This window comes from Mustela nigripes, chromosome 7, assembly GCF_022355385.1.
Source record: "Mustela nigripes isolate SB6536 chromosome 7, MUSNIG.SB6536, whole genome shotgun sequence".
NCBI lineage: Eukaryota > Metazoa > Chordata > Mammalia > Carnivora > Mustelidae > Mustela > Mustela nigripes.
Genome location: NC_081563.1, coordinates 5,979,185 through 5,998,844, shown reverse-complemented (window position 1 = coordinate 5,998,844; position 19,660 = coordinate 5,979,185).

The following is a 19,660-nucleotide window of genomic DNA, read 5'->3' as shown; positions in this document are numbered from 1 at the left end:
CCCCCCCCACGCCGGGCCCGCAGATGCGTCCCGCGCCCCGCGAGGCAGCACCCCCTCGCCAGTTTGGGGTTCGGTAACAGTCACACGAAATGAGCATATGGCGAGTGCTCCGGTGCTCTCCGTAAGGTCGCCTCACCCTCGCAGCCTCACGAGGCGCGTAGAGCGAGGGTTACTTGCTGTATACAGAGAACAGTTTGCGGGAGAGCACTCAGTGAAGGCCCCCAGGACGGCGGCGACTCAGTCCGGCTGCGGGGCTCACAAGGCCCTAGTGAATGTCCCAGTCGTGTTCCCTAAGCTTATGGAAGCATAGACATTTCTGGGTTCCTTGGGAATAGTTTTAGGGTGCTGGACCAGGACCCATGGGGGCGGGGGGGGGGGATAACTGGATGCTGCGAGGTGGAATTTCTGTAGGAAAGGCAGGGAACCCGGGGAGGGCACGGGAGCCCGGAGGAAGCTCTTTTTCATGTGGTTTCAGAGAGAACATGCAACAAGGGCGGGCAGATCTTGTACATAACTGGGCCAGTACAGAGTTTGAATTCGTAAACAGATTTTCACCTAACAGCTCTTAAGGAAACTTTTAATAGTTATTTTTTAAAAATCCAGAAGCTCGGAAGACACGAGTCCAATCAAGTCACACCCTATAGCTCTACACCAGGCATGTGGCATGGTTTCTGTAGCTGCCAGCCATGAAACCAAGAGAAACTTGACAAAAACCTTTTGTGCATCTGAAAAGGAGGAAGTGTGAGAGACACTGGAAATTCAATATGTCAGACAAAGTGGTCTCCTGACAAAGCTGCAGGACAGTGGACCAGTCAAACAATCTTTTTTTAAGCTCCCATGTAAGAATTCGCTATATGACATGACAGCTTGGGTCAGACGTTATGTATGGCCTTTGGTATTTTAGTAGCATTTAGTGAAATTTAGCTGTCCGGAATAGCCGTATTAGTGGATAGCTTTTATGAATGACTTCACCAGGCAATAAGTTACAGTTTTTAGAAGCATAGCATCTCTGCTTCTATCTTTTATGTGTTTTCACTCTTCTGGGTTTCCTCTATGAGCAAATTTGTACAATCCACGTCCCACCCATGTATATTACTGCATCTTCCGCTGCACCAGGCCGACTCTTTCCCTCCAGCTAGTTTTTCAGCGGCAGCTTTCGTTGTTGACATTGGAGACTATTCTGGTTAATTTTTCAAGTCTTGACTTTTAGAGGACTAGTGTCTAGCAGGCCTATAGGATTTAAGACAAGGAAGTAGTGTTTTTCCTTGGTGTCTAGTGCAGCGTTATCCAGACTGATCAAGACTTCTTTTGCGGGGACAAAGTGGAGTGTGATGTTCTTTTCCGCTCTCTCTTCATAGGCCATTCCTGTTCTTGTTTCCTGTAGTTTAATATAACTTTTCAGGTATCTTTACAGGAACCTTTAGTAACCACAGAAATAAAATTGCAAAGCTGCATTGCATTATGCAAGTGGATAAGAGGGCTGGTGGGAAGCAAGTCATTGTCAGGTGCTTTGGTGGTGCAAAGAGGACATTTGTGACACGAAAGAACAGAACATGAAAGCAGTGTTCTCACAGACATTCCTGAGAATTGCAGAAAACCCTGCTCCATGCAAACGTGGGGAAATAAAGCAAGATCAGAGCAAGATGCAGCTCATGTGCCTTTAAGAATAATATAATGAGAATGAGTAGTTTCCAACAAAGAATAAAATTAAAGTTGAACGTGGCTTGAGAAAACATTACACACACACACACACACACACACACACGTTTTTTTAATGAACGAAGGGAAGAACTTGCAGATAACGTCATTAAAGGCCTGTGCTCCCTTTATCAAGATCTTTCACATCTAAATAGCACTGAAAACCTCAAGTTTTGGAAAATCTCAGTTGTGAAATTGACCTGAAATGAACTGACGTGAAGCTTCATAGTCTTGTTTATCCCACATCATATGAATATTCATGTTTTGCTGCAAAATATAAATGTGCTTGATTATAGGGTATTCCCCCAGACCCTACTGGGGTCGACTCAGAATGTCCAGTGTATTACCATTCTAAAAACTGGAAAGTTCTAAATTCCACACACATCTGGCCCCAGGAATTTCAGACAAGAGGTTGTAGGCTTGTATTACTTAAAAATAAAAAATAAATAATTAATTTTGTAAAAAAAAAAAGAAGAAGAAGAAGAAGAAAGAAAAGAAACTTGGTGTTGCAGACTTGTCATTTCTAGGGAAGAGGAAAGAAACTCTCCTCTCAAAAATGACATTTTCAGCAGCTTGCTGAGACTGGCCAACAGCCCATTTTCCAAAGGAATTTTCTGCTCCAGTAGTTCTCAAGAACCTGGGATTTTTCACTCTCAGGTCAAGGTGTAAAATATGTTCCTAACTCTGAAATGTTTTTGAGGGTTGGCTGGTTTAACACAAGACTTGCCCAGTTCACTTGCATTAATCTGTGAACAACTACTCTTAGAATGAGTAGATCTGTGCCTTTTAATGAATTATGGTAAACAGTATAATGAAATAAGGAGGGAAAAAACCCCACAACAACCCTAGTGATAGAACATGTAAGTATAACCAGAAGTTTCTTTTCTACAGCTTAACAACGTTCTCCCCAAAACAGTGTTACTAAAGGGAGGCGCTTATCCCAATGTGAGAGAAGTTTGAATACGTGTACCACAATGATCTCACCTTGCACTTGAGGGGGAAAAAATTAGCACACAGAAACTAGGTTTACAAATGAAACAAGGTTTACAAATGAAACCTTGAGTTTTTATATCAATTTTGCTTCTCTGTGATTCTGATACGTAAATTAAATTCTCTGAACTCAGTTCATTTGTAGAATGAAAGAAGTTGGATGAGCGGGTTTTGAATCCCCTGATTTCATGATCCAGGTTTCATGTTAGTTTGGGCACAAAAGGGTGTCACAAGGGCCATATTATTACTGAGAATCTAATCATTGATCCTAGACATGTGAGAACGAGCATGTTTTAGAGGATGTTTAAAGCTAATTTTTGAGATGTCATCTTGTTAAACTGATAAGTTTAGATGACAAACTGATTTATGCATAGCTGACTTCATATTAAGATACATGAGGTCTGTTCATTTTTTTGTTTTAAAGCAGTTTCTCTGGGTAACACTCTGATTGCTGAACTGCAAGAGACAGTTCTAGAAAGTTGAGGTATACTCAGCACGATGCCGGAGCCAGCTAGAGCTGTTTGCAAAGAATGGACAGTTAGATTCTCAGAAAATTTCAAACTGTTGATTGTGTCTGTGTGGTAGAAACACTATTCTAGTGGTGTGCTACTACACATCTCTTCCCTGGTACTTTGAAATCGTCCATGATGGGAATATTCACGAAGGTTAAAAACCAAGGTTTTATATTTATTGTCATGTTAATTGTCTAAACTTAAATAAGTGGTAGAGAAAATGTTAATAACGCAGATTAAAAGCATGTCATGTCTGTAACCCTTATGTTGTGAACAGTGAAAACATCATGTTCTAGTATTGGCAAACGGATATGATTCAGCAAAGAGTCGATCATGTCATTGACAGATGATGAAGCTACAACATACATCTTTATGGCTTCACTTTTGTTTTACTTATTCACATGGACAGAAATATCAACCAACATTCATGTCAGAACTATATTCATTTGTCAATGACATGAGCCACTTCTCTGAGCTGGATCATAATCAAGCACTTATTCATAGTCTTACTTTGTCAAATCATGATTGAGTCGCACACACCGATTGCCGTGAATACAAGAGTTCGAAAAGAAATGAAAGCATTCTGTGAGAATCAATTAGCTGTATGGAATTTATAATCAAGAATATTGTATAATTTGGTATTACTTATAAATTGTCTACTGCATATCCCTTATATCAGTGAGAGTTAAAATAAATGTATGCATACACACATTCCACGCCCCCCCCACCCCAGCAGTTGTTAAACATTTACCAGCCCACTCCCGAGTCTAATTGTGTCTTCCCTGCCAGGAGGCAGAGCATGAGACCTTCCCACTCTGAGTCATGCCGATAGGATCAAGCCGGAGTGGGACAAAAACCTCAGTAAATTGGACTGTACACGCAAAGGCAACTTGTGTTAATAAAAATTATCTTAGGGTAATTAAGCAAATGCCATTTGTTGTTTTCAAGTACTTAGAACAACACAATTAAGTGCCAACAGAGGGTGTGGTCTGTTTTAATGAAAAAGCAAAGAAAGTTTAATTAGCACTCTGCATGTAAATAGATTTTGCTAAAGAGAGCTTGCGTTAATTTATTTTCTTGCTGCGAATCACCGGCTTCCCCCTCAACTTGGCTCCATTTTCGGGCTTCCTGGGACGCCCTCAGACGGCACGGATGTCCACTCGTGTCTCATGTGGACACCGTATCCCGGCCCCGGATGGCTCTAGCCTTTCCCTGTTGGCCACGGGATAAAGCTGAGACTCCGTCACAGTCTGTGCCGGGCTTGTCCCCAGCTTCCGCCACTACTACCTTCCCTCAGCCTCGCTCTCCCCCAGGGTCCATAAACTACAGCCAGGGGGCCAGGTATGGCCCACAGTCCGATTTTATACTGTCCTTGAACTGAGAATGGTTTTGACATTTTCCAATAGTAGAAGAGGAGAATACCACTTTGTCACACATGAAAATGATAGGCATCTCACAGGCGAGCGTTGATAAAGTTTTATTGGCACACAGCCGCACCCATGCACTTACAGATTCTCTGTGGGGGCGGAGTTGAATAGTTGCCACAGACCCCCACACCCAGAGGCCCACATACCTAAAATGCTTACGGTATTATATGGCCCCTTACAGAAAGAGTTTGCTGACCCCATTTTAATTGCACTAAACTTCTCGTTTTTCCCAAATCACAGAGCCCTTTTGCGATACAGGGAGTGAACGTCTTCTGCCTTTCCTCTGTTTCCTGGAGGGCATGTCCTAGCTCCCAGCTTCCCCTGGGCTCTGGCCTTATCCTCAGCCACTCACCTTCCCGGAACCCACACCTGGGCCAAGCCCAGCTCTCCCTGTTTGCTGAGTTTCTAAGTACTTCCTCACCACAGTGCTCCTGAGCCCGGAGCACTCTAACCTCCTGTCCATCTGCCAAACTTCTGATCATCCTTCAGGATCAAACCCAAACAGCCTTTCCGTGACTCTTTTATTTATTTATTTAAAAAGATTTTATTTATTTATTTGACAGAGAGCATGAGAGAGCACAAGTGGGGAGAATGGCGGAGGGAGAAGGAGAAGTAGGCTCCCCGCTGAGCAGGGAGCCCGAATCGGGGCTCAATCCCAAGACCCAGGGATCATGGCCTGAGCCGAAGGCAGATGCTTAGCTGACGGAGCCACCCAGGTGCCCCTCCTGTACTCCTTGAAACATTCTAAGGGGCACCTGACTGGCTCAGTCTGTAGAGCATCTGATGGGATCCCAAGTTCAACCCCCCACTGGGTGTGGAGCAGACAGACATTGTAGGCTGAGTCAACCGTGTTCTCCTGTGCTTCCGTGGTGCTTTGGACATCGTCTCCAGTGCTCTGGTTAGGATATGGAATGGCATGCTGGTCTCCATACCTTAGTACGCTGTGAAAGGCCTCTCCTGTCCTTGGTCCTCCCGTGCCCACCCCCTCCCCCATTCTCTTTGGTGTGTGAAGGAACTAGGTCAGCCAAATAGAGTCAGACAAGATGGGCACACTCATTTCACTAAACTGATCGGTCTCCGCTTCACTCTGGAAATAAAATGCTTCAGCTGCCCCAGAGCTCTGGATGCTTCCATTGCAGAAATGTTCACATTGTGTCATGACTAGCCCATTTGTTTCCTCATCTCACTGGGGTCACTGGACTAGACTCCTGGAGGAGAAGGGGAGGTCTGTGTACCTCTAGTTCCAAAACACAAGGCAGGCACACAGTAGGTGCTCAGTAAATGTTCATAGAATTGAATCGCATGTAAGTGCTTCTCTTTCAGCATACATAATGAGAGAAGGCATAGCAATTCAACAGAAAATCCATAGTTTGGGATATAGGAAAGCATGTGGACTTTTCCCACAATGGGGCTTTCTCTGTTGGCTCCAGTATTCTGGAAGAGAGATGTTTGTAGAGGCAAATCTTGCACTGGAAGGTGGAGAGGTGGGGGCTGTTTCATGACCTGACCCCTCCAAGACTGAAATGTGGAGATTTCTTCCTTTGATATGGGAGGACTTACTAGGTTCAAGATGGCGGCGGGGTGACATCATCTCATGTGAACTAAGGCGCTCCTGTCCCCTTACTCCTTGTTGCTCCAAGTGCGGTCCCCAGACCAGCACCATCAGCATCACTTGAGGGCTTGGTGGAAGTGCAGAATCCCAGATCTAGTGAATCAGACCGTGCACATTAACAAGACCCCTAGGTAATTTGTCTGCATTTTAAAATTTGAGAAGGATCTTTCCTACGTACATAAAGGATACACCACTTAGCTTTTTCATCCTGTCAGAGGCCCAATATTCCAAATCATGTAAACTGTGCTGTACTGAAGGGACTTGGTAAAACCCAAAGGATGAAGGTTCTCTCCAATCCCGAAATTTATGAAGGTTTCTGTCAGTTCTGAGGCACCGTGCGATACTATGCTCTAGTTGCTGCTCCGTTCCATTGCTCTGGGACTCCACTAGTACTTACCTACTACCTACTGTATGCCCAGCACCATCTCCAAAACAAACATGTAGCCGTGAACAAGCCAGAGAAGGGCACTGCTGCTATCAAACTTAGGTTTTAGCAGACAGAGAGAGATGGTGAATACATAAATAAAAAGGTTTCATGTGAGTCCCCTTGCAGAAATGAAACAGGGTGATGTAATAAAGAGGATTTAGGGTGGATGAGGGGCTGAGACATTAGAGAAGGCAATCAGGAAAGTCTTCCTGGAGGAAGCAGCATTTGAGCTGAGTCTAGAAGGAAGAGAAGAAAAGGAGGATGTATATTACAGAGGAGCTGACAACAATGGAACAGCAAGTGCAAAGTCCCTAAGGCAGGAGCTAGGTAGACCCTTCGAGAAAGGTCTTACAGAAAAGAGCAGCTGGGATGTTGTGAGCCAGAGAGTGTAAGATGATGCTGGAGAGGTGGATGGTGCCAGATCCCACAGGTGAATATTTAGGATTTTCCCACATACCTGGCCCTGGCAACATTTGCTTTATACTTTGAAAGAGATCACTTTGGCTGCTCTTGAAAAACTGACTGCAGAGGGGCAAGTGTTAGAGGCAAAGTAGATAGATAAAACACTAATTAGCAATATATACATTGGACTTCATCAAAATTAAAGAACTTAGTGCTAACAAGGATACATCAAGAAAGTGAAGAAAGCCCCCAGACTGTGGGAAAATATTTGCAAACATCTGATAAGGGACTTGCATCTAGAATATATAAAGAACTCTTACAACTCAATAATAAAAGACAAACCCATGGAAAAATGGGCAGCAGATCTGAATAGACATTTCTTCAAAGGAGATACACAAACAGCCATGAAGTGCATGAAAAGATGCTCAATAAAAATAGTCATCAGGGAAATGCAAGTCAAACCATGACATGATACTACTTCAAACTCACTCTTATGGGCATAATAATAAAAACAGATGATAACAATGTTGGTATAGATGTAGAGAACCCAGATCCTTGAACATCACTGGAAAGATTGGAAAATGGTGTAAGTGCTTGGGAAAACAATCTACCTGCTCCCCAGAAGTTTGACCACGGACTTCCGATATGAGCTGACAATTCCACATCTAGGTGCGCACACACCCAAAAGAAACAAGAGGACATGTCCACACAAAAACTTGCTCTCAAAGGTGGATAACAGCATTATTCATAATAGCTTAAAAGTAGAAACAGCTCGAATAGCTAACAACTTACAAGTGAATAAACAAAATGGGGTAAATTCACGTAGTGTGTCTTCGTTTCCTGGGGCAGCCATGGCAAAGACCAGAAACCAGGTGGCTTAGACAGAAATGTATTGTCTCATACTTCTGGAGGCTAGAAGTTCAAGATCAAGGTGTTGGCAGGGTTGGCACCTTTGAGGACTGTGAGGGAGAATCCTCCGTGCCTCTCTCTGAGCTTCTTAGGAATGGTGGCTACCTTTGGCGTTCCTGGCCTTACAGGCACATGGCTCTCATCTCTTTGTGTTTCCATGGTCTTTATCCTGCATCCGTGTCTCTGTGGCCAAACTTCCCCTCTGTATAAGGACATGGATCATACGGGAGTCAGGACCCACCTACTCAATATGGCTGAGTATACGTATGTGACCTCCAGCACGACTGATTATATGTACAGTGTTTCTCCAAACAAAGTCACATTCAGATGTGCCAGGGTTTGGATTTCAACATATGAGTTTTGCAGGGACACAATTCAATCCAGGGATGAATGTGGGTGGACCTTGAAAACACAATGCTAAGGGAAGGAAGCCAGACACAAGAGGACACCTATTGGATAACTGAGTTTATGGGAAGAGATTCAGAATATATGAATCTATAAAGACCAGAAGTAGATTAGTGGTTGCTTATGGCTGGGAAAGGGACCTGGGAATAAGGGAGGTAATAGTAAAAGGATATGGGGGTTCCTTTTTGGCAATGAAAGTGTTCTTAAATTTATTGTGACGATGGCTGAACAACTCTGTGAATACACTAAAAATTATTAAAGGCTGCATTTTCCATGGTTGGATAGTAGGGTATGTTCATTGCACCTCAGTAAAGCCGGTACCAAAACAAAACAGAAATTCATGTTATAAAAAGTGTTAAAGACGCCCCCCCCCCCAAAAAAAAAGAAAGAAAGAAAGAGAGAGAGAAAAAAAGAAAGTGTGACTTCTAGGTTTTGGAGTCCAAAGTCCAAATCCTGGCCCTGTAGCCTTCTGTTACCTTGAGCAAAGTTCTCAAAGAGCCTGAGCTTTGTTGGGAAGGTGCAGATGGGGCAGGGAGGTAGGGCCACAGACCTAGGAGGGGCTTCTTAAGAATTGGAGACTATCTCAGTCAAATACCTGGCTCATAGTAGTTGCTCAATAAAAGATACTGTATTCATACATTTTATACCCCACCCTAGAAAATAGAGTGTGAGTCCCTCACATCGTTCTTGGGGTCATTTATTCTTTTAACTGGTCCAATAAGGGATTTTTAATGCCTCTCAGGAAGCCAACTCCCCAAATGGAGCCAAAACTTCGAAGGAAAAACTTACCCCCTCCTGTTATTCATGCCACAGGAGGACCCAACTCTGCTGCTTTTCTGTCTCTGACATCTCTTCCTGACTTTTGTTTTGATTCCTTGAGCTGATAATTAAAGCTGTCAGAGAAGGCTCACACAGCTCGGTATTTCACTGACGAATTCCAGCTGGGACTTCTAGGGTCTGTGGCTGAGTCGGAGAAAGAGAGAGAAGGCCCCTCAGGAAGGAGCCCACAGTCAAGGCGGCGGGGGATTGGAGCGTCTGGCAGCTGACTCAGTCTGAGCCAGGAGGGTTCTCAGCGCCCGGTATCCGAAGGGACTGGTCTGAGTCAGCGCCCGTCTGGAGAGCAGCAGGAGGCCAGCAAGGCACCTGCAGACCAAGTCGCTGACACGAAATTAGAGTAGACAGCGATTCCTGCCACGGACGAAGCATTTCCTGACACGTTCAAGGGAGAATGAGAATCAGATAGTGCTCAGGGACTCGCCTGCGTCGGAAGCGCAGATAAAACCTCCCCCACATCACATTTCCTCCTAACTCTCCAGATGGTCTCCCTTCTTTCATCCCACACCGTGCCCCGGACAGGTCCTGGCCAAACCATCCTATGTTCGTGACTCATAATCCGAGCAGTGACAGCCTCTTTTAGCACAGCTTATTCAGGAATGATCTCCTGGTGAACTCGGAGGAGATGCAGAGTGGTCGGCAAACCCCCTCATCTCTGAGCTGAGTCGTTCTTTCCTTCTTCTGGAGCATTCCTCCTTAATGTCCCCATGCCTTGCATCGGCCTCTCCTATGACCAGATCCTTGTGGTCACCCAGGCCAGCAGGATCGCCTCCTCATTGTGCTCACTGCTCACCTGTAGGGGGTACTGTGGGAGGAGAGTAGGCTGGTCTGCCCCTACCTATACCCGCGACCGCCGGCTAGAAAGCATTGCTATTCCTTGCCTAACCAAGAGAATTTCCAGGCACGTTGTTAAAACTCAGATTCCGGGAGGCCCTCCTATAAACCTACTGAATCAGTCTTCAGGGGAGGGACCTGGACACCTGGATTTTTTAACACGTTCCCCAGGAGATTTTAGAGGAAGCAATTTTGGGGAGCAAAACCAAGGCTTTTGGACTTCTTTACAAGCATGTGTTGGGGCAAACCCTAGAGGGGAGGGTGGTTTTAAGTGGGCCAGCCCCCTTGCATAAAAGCACTAATTCTTTTCAGCTCCCTGGGGAACCACTGGCAAAACTATGATCTGAGAGCAAAACGTTCCCAAGGGATCTGAAAGTGCATAATAGTCATTCTGGAAGGGCTTGCTTAACAGCCACCCAGGGAATGGTGAGTTTGCCTGCAGGATTTGGAGCTGTGGACAGTTCTGCCTCTGTGCAGAAGTACTAACCCCTAGTCGTACAAGGGACCTAGTCATGCCTTTAAACAGAAACTTCAGTTTCCAGTTTCATGGAATTCCTGAAGTCTGTGTGACCGAATGTGTGACTCTCCTTGGAAAGGGTTTGTGAGTTGTTTTCTCAGGTCTTTGAACCTGACCGGAGAGCAGCATTTGGCGAACGGCTTTGGGCAGCCTCAGGAGCGGGTACCAGATGGGCAAGGGGGGGGGGGCAGCCTCTGGATTTGGAGTGACCACTTTTCCTCCAAGGTTCCTTTTTCAGTTGTTTCTAACAAGGGCTGCATCCTGGCTCCGTCGGCTCCAGTGGCCCCTTCCTTCCCCTCCTTGACTCTCCCCCTCTGTTTAAGGTTCTCAGCCAAAGTTGACCTCACTTGCTGACTCCACATCGCATTTTGGTGAGTCCCAGTTACAGATGCCAAGAAGTGAGCCGTGCTGTTTGCTCAGGCCCTGTTCAAATTTTCCATAAGGCTCTGGGCATAACAACTCAGCCTGGGCTCCCAGGCTCCACCAGGGGCTTGTCCTGAACCTTCTCTGGGCGGTGCCCAGCATGTGGAAGGAATCCCCCACCCCGCCCCCACCCGCAATGGACCCGACCTGTGGACATGGCTGCTGGGCACCCTGGGTCAGCCCCTCATTGGGCTGGAGACACGACACGGCAGAGGAACGACATAGGAATATGATGGCAGGCCTGCTGATCAATGCCTTCTTTGTGCCTTGCTCTGTAATACAACACAGCAGTGCAGCCTGGAGCTTGTAGAAGCCAAGAACACATCTTCGAGACTTCGAATCAGATGGAAAGGTGCCGGTGTTCTAACAGGACCGACTGACTCACCTGGGTCACAGACGAACAAGGGTTCTCACGCTTCTGGAGTCTGAGCATCCGTGGCAGAGCCAAGGGCAGGTAACTGTTGCTTCCTTGCTGACCAGGAGAGCAGAAAACATGCTTTTCCTTCATGGAGGTCCCAGTGACTAACAACCCAAAGGAAATAGATAATTTGCTTCATAGTCCTATTGATTTAATTGGCTAATTTTCCTCATCTGGTGGTCCAAAGAGAAACCAGGGCAGCATCCTAAATCCTCCTCCATATCCCACAGAACCGGTGAGCCCCCAGAACCTGATGTTTCTGCTTGTTTAACAGGCCCCCAGGGGTGCCCCACCCTATTTCCCCTCCACATCCCTGTCTGATCCAGGTCTTCGCCCTCCCAGCACTGAGAATGCAGCTTCCTGAACGAGCCCTCCTATGTCCAGCCCAGACAGCCTTCCAATCCATCCTGTTGCCACTGGTGCCAGTCCTATCTCTCTGAAAGTGATCCTTTAAAGATGCTAATCCAGTTACAGTGCTTGCTTAAAAATCTTCCAGTGGATCCCCATAGTCTGTGAATAAAATCCAAATGCCTTCACGGGCTACATAAGGTCCTTCACAATGTACCCCGCCCAACTGTTCACTCTGATTTCTCTTGGACCTCACTCGGCACATCCATCCATCCAGCTGCTGAGTTTCTGTTACATATCGGCTCCCCACCCCAGGGTCTCCAGGGTGACCAAGATTGTCAGAGCTTTCCTCGAGCTGTCAGTCCAAGGGGCAGGGCAGACTTTAAACAGAAGGTACAGCCAAGTTCAGCGGGTGCTGTGCCAGACCGGCATTTTTGGAAGATCTCTGGCTGCACGTTGGGGAATGGGTTGAACCGTGTGTAGCTCCCCATGCTGCCGTGCAGGTCTGCACAGCTGAGCCTCAGCACAAACCTTTTCATCCAGCCGGGATGCCCTTTGGGTTCTGTCTACTTGGTGAGTTCCTTCCATGTTTCAAAATGCAGCTCAAAATCCTTCCAATTCACCGCCCTGCTCAAGCTGGGCACGTCTCCGTCTTCGCTCCCACGATGCATCATTCATCACTCTACTAGCGTGTTGTCCACATCACGTGTCAGTCCCCATGGCTGGGCTGTGAGATCACAGAGGGAGTCCAGTCTGTGTCCCACGCAGCTTCATACCCCTGAGGGCTGGCACTTAGTCAGTGCTTTAAACATGCACCTTGAGGGCACAGGGAGTGGGGAGGAAGCGTCCAACTCTTCATCTTGCTCAGGTCATGATCTCAGGGTTGTAAGATGGAGCCCGGTGTCAGTCAGGCTCCAAGCTCAGCATGGAGCCTGCCTAAGATTCTCTCTGCCCCGCCCTCCCTCCCTCTCTAATAAATAAATAAATAACATAAAAAATAAAAATATTTTAAAAAACATTCCTTGAGTAGATGAATTTATACCAGGGACAAGAGCATACGGAAAAACTGAGATTCAAGACCTCTAGGACTCCCCATATTATGTCTTTCTCCACTGGAGGGGCCCCATCCACCCTAGACTCCTAAACCATGCAAGACTTTAGCATCCCTGAAGGCTTTCCTTTTTCACACAAAGTACATTTCAACAAATGGGCTCCTGAGGGAATGGGAAGCTCTATAGTAGCCTTCCAATCTTTTGTGATGGGGGAAATCCTCAAGTTTGGACAAAAGTCTGGTCAGGATGTCTGACTTTTGTTCTCATTGGAGCGGCACAAAGCAGGTGAGTAAGTCAGGCTCAGCATCGATTATTAAGCTTTTGTGGGGGACTGGGCAGCAAGTGTCTTGAGAGAGGGGTCCCCTTTCCAACCACACAAACACCTCTATCTGGGTTTGAGAGTCTAGAAGGAGCGTGTCGACTGTTTATTGTTTATGGCAGCTTCTAGCAGCCTTCAGTGAGGACTAATTTAAGGAAGAGTGGGCTTGCCTTTTTGGAAAGGGTCTTAACATCAGCCAGATGGAGGGGTTTGATTTACATCACCTGCCTTCAGTGGGGAGCGGGGATGAGGGTTCTGGAGTCTCACAAGTAGTAAATGACTTTGCCGAAGTTACAAGCTGTTCATGCATTCATTCAATCCTTTATTCACTCACTTATACGTGGAGGCTCTCTTGGGGGCCAGACAGTTTGCCATTTGCTTTATACAAGTTATGTCCTTGCAAAGTCCTTGTTATGCAGGTATGGTCGTTCCCACTGCACAGCTTATGAATTAAATAGGAAAGGGGAAGTCCTATGCAAAGACCCATGTGTTTAGGACACACTAGAGCCAGGACTCCAGCCTAGGCCCTCTCTCCAGGGACTTAAACTCTTCCAGGGCAGACAAAACATATAGAGAAATACCCATATAAATGCCATAGAAAGGGACAAGTGGCCTCCATAGTGGTGCTCACAGTGTTTCTGGGAGTAGGAGAAGAGACCATTTCTGACTGCCAAGATACGAGAGGGCTTCCTGGAGGAGGTGGCATTGGAATTGGACTGGATAGGATTTAGATACGCAGGAGGATGAGACCTCCCTCTCTCTCCAGTTCTGCAATGGTGGTTCTAAAAGCTGCTTTGGAGCTTCAAGTCTTGGAAGGATGCAAATATTCTGAAGTAGTAAAAATGAAAGGCAGAGCAGCAGGTCTAATTATTAGAGAATCTCTCTTGGCGCAGTTCCGTGAGAAAGCATACAAAAAGCCTTGGCCCCTGCCCCAGTGGCCAGCACTTTAAGAGGCAGACAAGTGGCCACACACCATACAAGCCCGAGGTCAGGGAGAGGGGCATCGAATTAGCAGAACAACATGCAGGAGCCAAGGCAATGTTTGATTTTATCTTCATAGGCAATAAAATGAGAAGCGTTCTTCTCTGGCACCAATCAGAAAGGCAGATTGCTGGCTTTTCCTAATTCTCTGGAGTTTTATAGCATGTCAGTTATCATTGCACTTCTTGCAACGAAGAGGTACCTTGTGCCCGGGACAGCTGAGTGTGCAAGATGAGTGTGGGTAGGGGTTTCGGGTTTGTGCCACGGCACTTGGCCTTCAGGCTGTTCTGCCTCTTCTGAAATACGTTCAACTAAAGAGTTCATCTGGTGTGCGTTGCAGACCTCTTCTGGGAAATGACTGCTTGTATTTAGGTGCATGTTTTACATGAAACCAATTATGATAATGTTTCTAATGTGGAAGCAACATTGTTACAAGCACTGCCTTAGTGCCCAGTGTATTTAAGTGGGCGGGGTTGCCTGCAATTCAAATGTATTATGCTTTCAAAAATCTTGGGGTGCCTGGGTGGCTCAGTGGGTTAAGCCTCTGCCTTCAGCTCAGGTCATGATCTCAGGGTCCTAGGATTGAGCCCTGTGTTGGGCTCTTTGCTCGGCAGGGAGTCTGCTTCCCCTTCTCGCTCTCTGCCTGCCTTTCTGCCTACTTGTGATCTCTGTCTGTCAAATAAATAAGACCTTTAAAAAAAAAAAAAAAAGAATCCTTCTCACACAGGATCACTTTATGTTTTATTTCATAGCCATTTGTGGAATCAGGTTTGACATATGAATTAAATAATCATCACATAGATTCTGATGATTGTCTCTTCCTCTTAAGTAACCTCTTTTAATCGAGAGTTGTATTTTTTTAAAAAATTATTTATTTATTATTGTTCAGAGAGGGAGAGAGCCCACAAGCAGAGGGAGAAGCAGGCTCCCTGCTGAGCAAAGATCCCATATGGGACTTGACCCCAGGTTCTGGGATCATGACCTGAGCTGAAGGCAGCTGCTCAACCGACTGAGCCCCCCAGGCGTCCCTGGATGTATAAAGTGTGTAAGAAGCAAGAGTTCTTATAAAAAGTAATAACATCGCTCATTGGATGTTGTGTGTGTGCTCTTTTTTATTTAGGGCTTCTTTATTATTATTCTTTATTTAGGTATTCTACAATCTATAAGGACATTGGCCCTTGTATTGCAGAGAAGGAAATGGACTTTATGAACTGATTTCCAGGGACACCCAAGTAGTGGGGGGGCTCAGCTGGGACAGTGTGCTTGGGTTGCGGGGCTCTGACACCCATGCTCTCCCGCTGTTCCGGGCACTTTCCCGTGAACAATCTTCTGCCAGTCGCACCCAGCGGTCAGGTGCAGCGCTGAACCTCCCACCTTCTACCCAGAGAGTTAAGACAGGAGCCCAAGTGATAAGGCAATTGTCCCTTCAAGTTTCTAGAATTATGTGGCATGTCATTAAAATTAAACCTACTCAAAAATCATACCTTCCCTGTCACAAAAGGAAAAAACCACAAAACCTCGTGAATCAGGAAGGAGAGCAGCTGGCTGTCTTCCATTTATCCACAGAAGGAACATGTCACCATGTGTCTGGGTGCAGCCCCTTAAGGAAGGTGTTTCTGGGTGCCCTTCATCAAGCCATCCCCCACGTCCCCGGCCCAGAACAGGGACGGGGCCACTGGCGAGGGAAAGGCTCTGTGCTGCCCAGCCCCGCTTCCTGTCCTCACATTTCCGGTCACGCCACGTCAAAGAGAGAACATCTTGGTGGAACAGTAAAGGGGAGTCAAACAGGATCTGAATACCAAATGGCCGCTTTTCTGATCTGACTATAGAGGTCCGTGACCCCCCGCAGGCCTGCTCCAGCCCAGAGACACCACCTGTTCGGAGGTGCTGGGCGGAGAGAGAAGCCGCCGAGAAGCAGGCTCTGAGCTGGTGTGGGGACAGATATTTTGTCCTTTTTGCTTTCCCCGCAGCGCCAAGTTCTAGGTTTTAACTGTGCCAAACCAGGTTACTTAGCAAGTCACAAACGGGAGGAACTAGGCCGGTAGAGGTCCAGGGGGTAGCTTGCGGGCTTGTAGCCGGATTGTTGGGGGTCCATGGGACCTTGGGAGGCTCCCATGCCAAGGGGGCTGGCTGGTCCTGGCCCTGGGCCCCGGGAGAGGTGAGGTCCCTGCTGCAGGATGGCCTGGCCCGGAGGCAGCATCAGAGCCTGCCAAGGTCGCTGCCAAGGACCCCGCTAATAGCTGCGTCTACCATCCGGGGAAGCGATTTCTGGGGCGGTTAGATAATTGACTTCTGTTCATTGTGACACATGAAGTTTGGACACACCTGGGCCCATGCCTGTCTCTCTCATTAGTGACAGGCTCTGACTTTGGGAGGGCTATTCGGTGGGAAAGGGAGAATGTGTGTTCATGCTTTCATCCCAGCGCAGGGGGCAAGCTGAGATCTGATGTCATTATTCCTGTCATTTAGGGCCCAAGTGCCCGCTGTCTTCGCCTTTGCAGTTATGCAAGAGACAGTGATGCTCCAGAGGTTCTTACTGAAAGGGTTAACAATTACTCGCAGCACACACTGTGCAGCTCTTCCGCAGTGTCTCTGATTTTATGACAGCCCTCACAGCCCCCTGTGGATGGCACGTTACCGTGACTTCATTTCCCTTCTCTCTCTGCACGGCAGGCAACGCGAGACTGGCGCTCTTCTCCGCTCTGAAATTCAGAGAGGTTAAGGGACTGGCTCAGTGTCCCGGAGCAGCAAGCGAGACAAGGGCACCGCGGGGACTCCAGCTCTCTCCCTCTGCTTGTGAAGTGTCATCCTAAACACTGCCACTTCCTTCCTGGTCCCTGGTTTTCAGGCTGCCCTGCTATCTGTCCCCTCGTCCCTGCTCTAGCGACGGGGGTCCCCCCACCAGGTGGCTAATTCTGTCCACTTCATCCTGTCCACCCAGGACAAGGCACACGAATGCAAACCAGTTGGATTTCCCAGTACTCCTTTTTGCCACCATCAGGAGCTGGGTGCCGGGAGTCAGCAGGCGCTCATCACATTGTTTTATCCATAATCCTCCTTCAACAGTATTTCCTGGATGAAACTGTGGGTGCGCTCCTCAGGACAGCGAGTGTGCTGGGTACACCAGTGGGAAGCCGCCACCCAGCACAGGGTGCGTGATGGCACCCCAGTGTTGTGTGTGTGACAGGATCAACAAGAGGCTGCTTGTCGGCATGCACATTTTCAAAGGCTTCCTCTCCCCAGCAAATCAGTGTGCAAACTGCTTAGCCTGACATTCGATACTCTTTACAAAATATTTCTGCCTTAGAGATTAAAAACCCAATTCCAAAGAATTTAAGCATAAAAAGGGGGGGATTTATTGGCCTGTAGGAGCAGAGGTCTATCAAGAATAGGATCTGGGTGCCCGAGGCAAGATCTGGGAGGTAGTCATGGATGCTGAGGGGCAGAGAGGGTGGGGGATGGTAGGGCAGGGGGGAGGGTGACCTACACTGAAATTGCTTCAAGCAAATCCTGCGCTCTGGGTTTTCACGCAGTCCCTGGACATTGGTCTGAACAGGGGAGGACTGTTCAAAGCAGCCTCAATGGGTAACACCCTGTGGGGTTTAAGGACTAACGGCCAGGACGCCTCAACCTGGGCACGGGAGGGCAGGGAGGTGCTTGGAAATGGTGTACAGGAGGTAGAATTAGTCAGGAACTTCTGTCTAGTTAAGACAGTCATTCTTAGGTAATATCCTTACCCAAGTGAAAATTGTTGTCTTCCCATCAAGAACATCAGCCCTGCTGGGTTCTGGGATCACTTACACACACACACCTGGAACCAGGGACCTGCCCCGGAGGGCTGTTTCCTGTGCCTTCCACCGCTCTGATTTCAGAACTGGTTCCAGGGCAAAGGGAAGAGACCTGTGGGTGATGCGCGGCGGCTGTATTTCCTGGAAATGTGCACCCCACTTGCCAAAGCTGGGCCTTGGTTACGAAGCCAAGGTAGTGTAACACCTCGAGACTGATGTTAACAGTAAGTTCTCCAGGTGATACAGTGTTGGATTCCAGTTGTCTGTTGTTTGAGTGTGGATGTGTTAGGAACCCACGCACGTGTGTATGTGTATAGTAGGAGCTCCTGCATATATATGTACATGGTATATGTGTGAGGGGACACCACTAATGTCAATCCAGAACATTTCACAATAAGTTACTATGTCCTAAAGGCCTGCTGGATACTCCCCTTGCTTTACTCCACACGCCTGCTGAGCCTGAATGACTTCCCGAAGCCTGAGGGAGTAGAGTCAGGTCCCTGGAGGGTCTGCTGGGCTCACCTGCCATTCAAAGCCAGCCCACTCCAATGGCTAATCTTCCCACAACATGAGCTGGCCTCGACCTCATGCGGCAGAGTGACACACCAAGACTCAGAGCACATAGACTGTCAGGAGGAGAGCCCACAGTCACACCCACATTCCCTGACTCCATGGGGAGTGCTCTTTCCACCTCACAGAGCCCAGACGTTTGTACCCCAGTTATGCCATGTCCTCGCTGGGTGACCTGGGGCAAGTGACTCACCATCTCTGTGCCTCAGCTCTTCATCTGGAAGAGTGTGAGAATGAAAGGAGTCATTGCACAGGGACCATGGTTCGCACACAGTAAGCGCTATCTGAATGCTCGCTTATCTTCGGACGATTATGACATCATGCTGCTGAGAATGACTTGCACCCAGAGAAACAACATTCTAGAAAAACAGGACTCCTCTTTTCAAATGGAAGCCCAGGAACACTGACAGCCCTGGGAAAGCTGGCCTTCCCTTCCCTGTCTCAGTCGGCAGGCCCCCCACCCAGGACACGGCCCTCACGGGGAAGGTCAGGCGGAGACCTTCGGCGGGTCTGTCCTTAGTGGCCTAAATTAGTTGGTCTGATGGCCATTTGGAAAAATGCACCACATTCTTTATGAATTTTCCCCATCAAAACACGTCTGTTTCGTTCTCTTTTAAAGGGCATTCATGAGTCATTCGGCAGGAACAAAGAAGCTTTAGTCTGAAACTTCCATGGGGAAACAGTTTAAACAGTGTGGGCTCACAAGGTTTTTTGAAATCTGAAAACATGCCTTGGAGGTGCCCTGAAGCACCTGATAGCAGCTGTTGTCCCCTGACAACCGGATTCCTAATGTTAATGTTATTTGTCTGAACGTGCTGGAATTATTTGCATACAGATGTAAACAGCTCTGTGACGGGGTGTGCTGGAAGCAGCTGGAAGATGCGCTCTGCTCCTGCTGTCCGGTAGGGCCCAGGCTGCGTTTCTAGATGGGCTCACGGCAGTGTCTCATGATGAGCTCAGGAGCCAGGCCGGCATCCTTTCCCTTCGCGGGGGCAGCTCCCCAACTCTCGAATCAGTCCCCAGATGACAACACAAAGGCCAGCACGGCGGAAGGGGACGAGTGGGGGGTGAAGTCCTGCAACCTGGAGCTGGGGTCCAGACACCCCGATACCCAGCACCTGCACCCCAGCCTGTGTGGTGCAGACACCCCGATACCCAGCACCTGCACCCCAGCCTGTGTGGTGCAGACACCCC